General features: G+C 42.6%; 1 protein-coding gene across 1 annotated transcript in view; it reads left to right on the plus strand.

The window, feature by feature from the left end:
- The window catches only part of Actr2 (actin related protein 2), a 47,315-nt gene that overhangs the window by 7,088 nt on the left and 30,700 nt on the right, over positions 1-9,527 (plus strand). The gene's annotated exons all lie outside the window — the stretch shown is intronic.

Genomic DNA, 9,527 nt, shown 5'->3' on the forward strand with positions numbered 1-9,527 from the left:
ACAAATTTGTAGAGTATCTTTTCATTAGTTCTCTCTCTCTCTTTTTTTTTTTTTGGTGCCAGGGTTTGAACCCTGGGCCTTGTGCATGCTAAGCAAGTATTGTACCACTGAGCTATATCCCTAGCCCATCTCCAGTTTTCTTTGAGACTGTTTATACTCATATAAATGAGCACTTTTCAGTTTGCTAAGTGGGTACTTTTACCTTGCCAAATGTCTGTCTGTTCATTAGTCTTTGGGGTTTTGTTTTGTTTATCCCATGTTGGCCTTGAACCTAAGGTCTTTTTGCACCTCAGAGTCCTGGGACTAAAGGCTTGCACTGCCTTGTCTGGCCTACTTTGAGGTTAAACCCAACATTTTTTTTGTCTTTTAAAACATATTTTATTTATTCTTTCTTTTCTTTTTTTCTTTTTTTTAAACAGAGCATAGGGTGGGGGTTTATTTAGAGAGGAGTGGGTGCCCTCATTTACAGCTGCACTGGGAAGTCCACACTCGAATATAGATCCTGTGACTTCCCGACAGCCACAGAAAATGGTGAGAGAGGTCCCTCCTGATGTTCTCGGCTTATATATCCTTAGCCCCTCCCCGATGTGCAGCTAACACTGACTGATTGGGTGGGAGGGGTAACTGCCCTCTCAACCCAAGATTTTTGTATTTATGGGGCTGGAAAGATGGCTTAGTGAGTGGTTAAGGATGCTGGCTGTTCTAGAGGACCAGGGTTCAGTTCCCAGCAACACAACCATTTAAAACTCTAGTTCCAAGGACTCTGACACCCCCTTCTGGCCTCTTCAGGCATTGTATACATGGGTCCACTTAGATACATGTCCACAAAACACTCATAAAATAAATTAATTTGCTGGGTGTGGTGGCACACACCTTTAGTCCTAGCACTTGGGAGGCAGAGGCAGATGAATTTCTGTGAGTTCTAGGCCAGCTGGGGCTACAGGGAGACCCTGTCTCAAAAAAAATTTTTTTAATTAAAAAAGTAAAGAAAATATTTTTGTATTTAAATAGTATTTGCTTTGTATATTCAGGATATCTGTATAAATTATGACTGACAGTAGGCTAGTGATAAGGACATTTTATATTGAAATTTGTGTGTGGCTGGGGTAATAATGAGAATAGTTTTGTATTCCCATATTATTTCAGTTCATTATCATGTGAGCTGGATTTTGACTTGACGCATAAAGATATGTTATGACTTAGGAAAACTGTGAGTTTTATGTTTGTTTTGGTAGCCCAAGTTGGCCTTGAAGTTTTCAATCCTGTCTCAGCCACCTGAGTGCTAGAATTTTAAGTATGTGCCACCACATCTAGTTAGGTATTATTCTGTTTTGTTTTGTTTTTAATATTTTATTATTTTTTATTTTATGTGTATGAATGTATTGACTGCCTGCATGTAAGTGCACCTGTGCTATGCAGTGCCCTTGGAGGTCAGAAGAGGGTGTCGGTTCCCTTGGAACTGGAGTTATGGATGGTTGCTAGCCACCTTGTGGGTGCTGAGAACTGAACCTGGGTCCTCTGCAAGAGTAGCGAGTGTTCTTAACTGCTGAGCCATCTTTCCAATCCTTGATTTTATTTTAAACATGTCTCACTCTAGCCCAGCCTGGCCTCAAACTCAGATCTTCCTGCCTGCCTCAGCCTCCTCAAGTGCTAGGATTACAGGCTTGAACTGCCGCACACAGCAAGATGCTGTTCTTTTCCTCTTTGGTAATTGTTCCTCCAAGTCTTTTCTAGGTAACATTTAAGTATTTGAGAAGACTTTATGGGAAAAATGAATTAGTGTTTAACTGTTTAACATGCCTTTGGAATGGGAAGTATATTCTTGTTTTTTGTTTATCAAGCATGATCAAATGAGGTAGATATGAGCAAACAAATGTGTTCTCATACACACTAACATCTGCCTTAAAGGGTAACCCAATAGGAATTGCATTACACTTTTAAAAAATTTTTATTATTGATTCAAGAATTTCATACAGTGTATTTTGATCCTATTAAGCCCCCACCCCCACCCCACCCCCCACACTTCATGGCCTCTATTAGCAAATGAAAAAACATCTACACAACACATCTGGACTAGGTGCCAGAGAAATCCTATCTCATTAGAATGTTGGTGATCTGTAATTCTTAAACACAGATGAGCCAAAGTCAGGGCCCACTCCCCTTCCTTTGTAGGTAGCTTTGAGTCAGAATATGCCCAGGTTTCTGGGAATGGAATTTTCACGCTTGTTTTCTCTTTCTCCTATTACACTGGTTAGGATTGTCTCTCTTCTTCAGTGAAACACCTGGGTTTCCCCATCAAAGTCAGTCTGGGTACATGCAGGTTATACTTTGTTTCAGTGCCTCACTCAGCACATCACCCCACTGTGGTCCAAGACTGTTGCCAGTTGGGTGATTCCCCACAGGGTTTTACTGTTGGTGAAAAAAGCTGAGTCCTCACAGCAGGCCACAGTTAGCTCAAAGGCTTCCAACCTAAGATTCTCTTAAGAGGAGGCAGTTGGGATGTTTCACAGCTTCACAAGGCAGCTTTACACCAGTGTCCTCTAGCTTATTTTCTGAAATCTGTAGACATAATCAGGTTTCTATTCTGCTGAGGACTGCAGCCAGGTCTTGACAGCCACTGGGTGATGATGATGGCCAGTACACTGTGCAGTGGCCACTCAAGGCCCGGCCCCCAGCAAGAGAGGTGCAGCAGGGTGAGACCACCTCCTGGGGTTTCAGTGCCCCAGGCCTAGGGGTGGGCAACCAGCCTGGCACAATGAGTGTTTTCTTTTTCATGGTTGAGGATCCAGTTGGCTTTTTTGGTATCTGTTCTTTTTGCTTCTTCCATGGCCAGGGGGAACAAGTGATGAGACATCCTCCTACTGGAGTCCTGTTTTAAGTCCTTAGGCCGAAGGTTCCCACTGCCATTGCTCCAGTCTCGCCCCAGCCACCCTGGCTCTCCAGGTACTCTCTTCTTGTCAAGCCCTGAGTTCAGAATTTTGAGATCAATATAGAGGCACCCAAGGTCAGGAAAATATTCATCCTGTGTGCTCAGTTTCCTCACATGGTCTGTCACATGCATTCAGCCCAAGAGTGGCTGCCTGGAGGGCCTCATTCTGCTGCCATTTATGTTTCCTCTCTCTTGTTTTCTTTTAAAGCAAGCGTCTTGCAATAAAGCTTTGGCTGGTCTGCTACTCACTGGGTAGCTCAAGCCAGCCTTGACCTCCTGGTTCCCCAGGTACTGGGATTGCAAGCATGTGCTGCTACCATACCCAACTTGTACAGTATTAAGCTATACTTAAAACTTCCCGAACTTTGATGACTCGGTGGGCTGACTAGGATTAAGTTTTGTGACTTCGGAAACATCTGAATAGTGTGTTTTATGTAGATCTTGAAAGTAATTGTAATCTGGGATGGTAGTAGTTAAAGCAATACCGGGAATATGAAATTTCCAAGTTTTAGACTTTTTTTTTTGTTTTTTTTTTGGAGCAGGGTTTCCCTATAGCCCCAGCTGTCCTGGAACTCACTATGTAGACCAGGCTGGCCTTGAACTCACAGAAATCCACCTGCCTCTGCCTCCCAAGTGCTGCACATCTGTCCAAGTGCTGCGACAGGTGTGCGCCACCACACCTGGCTAACTCTATTTTTAATATTTTTTATAATTACCTTTAATCTCTTTGCATTATAATTTTAACATATTTTAAAGGCTCTGTTAAAGCCAGGTGTGGTGACACACGCTTTTTGTTCCAGTGTAGTGAGTTCTAGGCCACCTGGAGTTACAGGGAGACCTGTCTAAAGAAACAAGCAAAACCCAAAAAAGGGGACAAAATTCTGATAGCAGAATGTTCTAGGGAGACTATTTATAATTAAGTGTGATTCATCATCTTTTCGTACAGTGCTGCTGTAGAGATGGTGAAGTTGTATTTTAGCAGGTTAGATAAAAGTCAGTGAGTTTAAGGTGCATAAGAACATCAAAAAATGCACCACACCTAACAAGAGTTCCTTATACATAGTAGTTTTCATTTATTTATTTATTTATTTATTTATTTATTTATTTATTTATTTGGTCTTTTTGAGAGAGGGTCTCCCTGTAGCCCCAGCTGGCCTGGAACTCACTACTCACTAAGTAGACCAGGCTGACCTCAAACTCACAGAGAGCCGCCTGCCTCTGCCTCCTGAGTGCTGGGACTAAAGGTGTGCACCACCACACCCGGCTTACATAGTAGTTTTCTATTAAGGGGTACATTAATGTTTTCTTTATAAAATTACATTTATGGGCTGGAGAGATGGCTCAGCGGTTACGAGCACAGGCTGCTCTTGCAGAGGACCCAGGTTCAAGCCTCAGCACCCACATGACAGCTAGCTACCGGCTATAACTCCAGCTTCAGGGGATCCAGCACCCACTTCTGACCTCCACAGGCATTGCATGACATGGGTGCACTTACACACATGCAGGAAATACACAAGTATACATAAAATGAGAGCTGGGTGTGGTGGTGCACGCCTTTAGTCCCAGCACTCGGGAGGCAGATCTCTGAGTTCAAGTCCAGCCTGGTCTACATAGTGAGTTCCAGGTCAGCTGGGACTACAGGGAGACCCTGTCTCAAAAAAGACCAAATAATAATATAATAATAATAATAAAGTGTTTTAAAAATTACATCTATTGTGTCTGTGTATGCACACTCCAGTGGACACACAACACTGTGTGTGTGAAAATAAGGGACAGAGTGTGAGTGTTGGTTCTTTCCTTCCATGATGTGAGTCTCCCAGGGTTCAAACTTAGGTTGGCAGTCTTGGTGGCAAGTACCCTTACCTCCCGAGTCATCTCACTGGCCAGGATGTTAAGCTTTTCCATCCACCTTTGGAAAAGGGAACCCTTATGCACTGGTGATAGGAATATAAATCAGTCAGCCGCTGTGGAAATCATTATAGAGATCCTCACAAGACTGAAAATAGAGGACTGGGAAAACAGATTTATTGGCACAGTGCTTGCCTCTTAAATGTGAGGAGGACCTGAGTTCAATTCCTACAACCCAAGTAAAAATGATGGTTTATGTTTGTAATCCCAGTGCTGGGAATACAGAGACAGGACAATTCCTGGGCTTGCTTGCCAGCGAGTCTAATCTCATTAGTGAGTTCCAGCCAGTGAAAGATTCTGTCTCAAAGAGAGGTGAACCATGTTTCTGAGGATGGCACTGGAGGTTGTCTTGCGGCTTCCACATGCATGTACACACCACATGCACTCATTTTCAAAAATTAAAACTAGAATTAGGCTGTCACTGACTGTACCACTCCTGAGTATTCATTTGAAGGATGGTACATCAGTATCCCACAGAGGTACTTGTGCATCCATATTTATTGTTACACTAGCCACAATAGCCAAGTTAAGGAATCGGGCCAGGTGTCTCTCAGCAGATAGATAATTCAGACAGAAAATGTGCTGTATGTACAGGGTAGAATTTCCATTTGCAGGAAAATGGATAAAACTGGAGACCGTCCTATTAGAGTAAGTCAAACTCAGAAGACAAATATCAGTGGGGCGTGGCAGGCATACCTTTGATCCCAGCACTCAGGAGGCAGAGGCAGGCCAATCTCTGAGATCAAGGCCAGCCTGATCGACATAGCAAGTTCCAGGCCAGCTCAGAACAACAACAAAAATGAAAGAAGACCAATGTCATGTTTGCTGTCATTGATAGATTGTAGATTTCATATAGCTGTGTAAATCACTTATGTATCTATGCTACGAAAGTAGAAGTGGAACAGAAGAAAAGGGGCTAGCAGGGAGAGACAAGGGAGGTGGAGGAGGTAAATGTGATTACAGTATATGATATACTTGTGTGAAGATGTCTGTAAAACCTATTATGTACAGTCGATATGCACAAATAAAATACTTTATTTACCTTTAGAGTTTCTTTGGTTTTCTTGAGACAAGAGTCTCATAATGTAGCATAGGCTGGCCTGGAACTTGGTAGTCCTCTTGCCTCAGTCTTCGAAGTACTGGTGATGCTACCAGGCCTGGCGTTTTGTCCACATCTGTGTTACACTGTACATCACGGTCAGGTATTGTTTTTCATCTGAAAGCATATAGTCTCTGGAGCCAAAGAATAGACTTTCTGCAGGAAATTGGTTCATTTCTATCTCTGTCTCTGTCTCTCCCCTTCCTCTTCTCTCTTGCACACGTGTGCATGTGCACACGCATGCACACACAAACACATGAGAGAGAGAGACGCACATTAAAACACCTACGTCTTATATCCCTTCATAAAGTAGCATAGTATTTGCACTTATTCTCAGATTACCTAATACAGTTCTGTAATTCTGTTATGTTTTTTGGTTGTTGTTTGTTTGAGTTTTTTGGTTTGGGGATTTTTTGTTTTGTTTTTGTTTTAGGCTTTGTTTTGAGACAGTCTCACTCTGTAGCACTGGCTGGTCTGGAATTTACTATGTAGATCAAGCTGGCCTCCAACTCACGGTGACTGCCTGCTTCTGCCTCCTGAGTGCTGGGACTAAAGGTGTATGCCACCATACCTGCCTTTTTTGGTTTTGAGACAGGGTCTCGTGTACCCTGGGCTGGCTGTGAACTCAATCCTTCTACCTCCACCTCTTATGGGTGAGCACCACCAAACCCAATCCTAATACAAGGAAAGCATTATATAAATAATTATGTTGTGGTATTTAGGGAATAATGACAAGGGGAAAGTGTATTTTCAGTACAGATGCAATCTTATGCTTCTGTTCTTTGTTTGGTTTTTTTGAGACAGGGTCTCCCAGTAGCCCCACTTGTACTAGAACTCGCTATGTAGGCTAGGCGGACCTCAATCTCACAGTGATCCACCCGCCTCTGCCTCCCTAGAGCTGAGATTAAAGGCCTGTACCACCACTCCCAGTTTATGCTTCAGTTTTTTTTTTAATGTTTTATTATTTTTTTATTTTATATGTATTGAGTGTATTGTCCGCATGTGTATAAGTGGACCCTTGTCATACAATGCCCCCAAAGGTCAGAAGAGGGCGTTGGATCCCCTGGAACTGGAATTACAAACAGCTGTCAGCTGCTATGTGGGTGCTGGGAATTGAACCTAGGTCCTCTGCAAGAGCAGCCAATGCTCTTAACCACTGAGCCATCTCTCCAGCCCCAATTTTTTTGTGTGTCTACAGACTAGAGTACACATGCGCCACGGTGCATGTGTGAAGTCAGGATAATTTGTGAGAGTCAGTTCTCTTCTACCATGTGGGTCCTAGAGATAAGACACAGGTCATCCGGGTGGGCAACAAATGCCTTTACTCCCTTGAGATATCTCACTGGCCCTGCTTTAAATATTTTGATCCAAAATTAGCCGAGTCCATGGTTGGGGAACCCACTGACTGTATATAATTTTTTCAAAGATTGATTTTTATTTTATGTTTATATGGGGCTATATGCACATCTGTGAACCATGTGTGTGCCTGGTTCTAATGGAGGCTAAAACAGGGTGTTGGGGCTCTTGGACTGCAATTAAAGGTAAGTTGGTATATGGTTGCTGTAAGCACTCTTAACTGCTGAGCCATTCTGCTAACCCCTGTTTTTTTTTTGTCTTTTTGAAGCAGGGTCTCCCTGTAGCCCAGCTGTCCTGGAACTCACTGTGTAGACCAGGCTGGCCTTGAACTCACAGAGATCTGCCTGCCTCTGCCTCCCAAGTGCTGGGACTACAGGCATGCACCACCACGCCCGGCTTAACCCCTGTATTTTAAAGTAATCATCTCATACTTGTAAATCAACAATCCTTTTAATACTTATGATCCGTTACTTATGCACTTACTATATTCCAAACACTTTTGTAGGCATTTAAGATAGCCAACACAAAAATCTTTGTAGTTTAGCTTGTGTTAGAGGAAGACCTTATTAATGTTGTAGAAGTTTTGACTATATTGCCTTTCTTGATACAGCTGCTGATTCTGTACTAGTTTCTTTTCTGGTTACTGGACCTGACGGAAGTAACTTGAGGGGTTTATGTAGGCTCTTGGTTCAGAGTGTAATTCTGTACATGGTGGCAGAATCAGCTCCTGTCTGTGGCAGAGGGAATGTGAGGCGCTTGATCACATTTTGGTGGGTCAGGAAGCACAGAGACATCAGGCTTCTCAGAAGCGGGGCTGGGCCTTAACCTCTAAAACCTGCCTCTTAGTAGCCCCGTTCTCCAGCTAAACCCTATCTCTTAAAGCTTTTATAACCTAAAAACAGCACCACCTGCTGGAGACCGAGTGTCCAAACACATGAGCCTAAAGAGACATTACACCTTCAAACCATAACATCCTCTTACTCTAAAGTTTTTACTTTTCTTTTCCTTAAAACATTTGCTTGTTTTGGTCTTTTTGAAACAGTCTCTGTGAACTGGCCTGGAAGTTGTTATATATACCAGGATGACCTTGAACTTGCCTCTGCCTCCTGAGTGCTGAGATTATAAGTATATACTACCATATTCGGCTGCAGTGTCTGCTCTTGAAAAATATATTGATGCTGGGGCTATAGATCGGCAGTAGAGTGTTTGCCTAACATGCAGAAGGCCTTGGTTTTGATCCCCTGTATGGCAAAAAAGAGATTCCTTGCCAGGCCTGACAGTACATGCGTATATCAGAGTATATGAACCACCACACTTGGCTTTTTACTGTATGTTTTACTGTGGTTATTAAATATCCTAGAATGTGAAGTTTCTTACACATAAAATGTGTTATTAGAATCACTGGATCATTCTTTGGAGAAGTACCCTACCTGAGTATGAAACTTATGTTATCTGATATCACTAAATCACTAAATGTATTTATTGAAATAGTAAAATGTAAATAGCTCAGAATGACCAATACATGCTAGTCCAGGTGTCATTTGGTTTTTCCATTTTTAGAAAATGAGATTGCTTAAGTGAACTGCCCAATGTAAATGAATTTTCTATCATTCCTGTTTTTATTTATTTAAAAACATTTTCTGTGTATGAGTGTTTTGCCTGCATCTATGTACCATCTGCATGGATTGTCCACAGGGGGTTGTTAGCCACCCTGTAGGTGCTGGGAACCAAACCCAGGTCCTCTGGAAGAACAGCAAGTGCTCTTGACTGCTGAGCCAGCCTCCATTTCTGTTTTAAAATTACTTAGCATTTGTTGAGTGGACTTGTGCATACCCAAATGCAAGTTTCAGGCTCCCACAGGACCCCTAAGCTTAGCTCCTGCTATATGTAGCTTTCCTTTTCTTGACACTTGGACACTAAAGAAAGCAGTTAACCAGGAACTAAGTAGGAACTCTGAAAGTACTTGATGCCCTGGATGAGTGAAAGGAAATGGTGCTAGAAATAGAATGGGTGGCTGCTTTGGGTAGCTTGGCAGCACCACAAGTTTAAATATTATGTAAATACAGAGTGGTGTTTTCCAGATAGTTTTCTTTTTTAAAAAAAATATTTTATGGGGCTGGAGAGATGGCTCAGCAGTTAAGAGCACTGATTGCTCTTGCAGAGGACCCAGGTTTGATTCCCAGCATCCACATGGTGGCTATGAACCGTCCTTAACTCCAGTTCCAGGGAAATCTG

This window comes from Nannospalax galili, unplaced genomic scaffold (genome assembly GCF_000622305.1).
Source record: "Nannospalax galili isolate Female #2095 unplaced genomic scaffold, S.galili_v1.0 scaffold1650, whole genome shotgun sequence".
NCBI lineage: Eukaryota > Metazoa > Chordata > Mammalia > Rodentia > Spalacidae > Nannospalax > Nannospalax galili.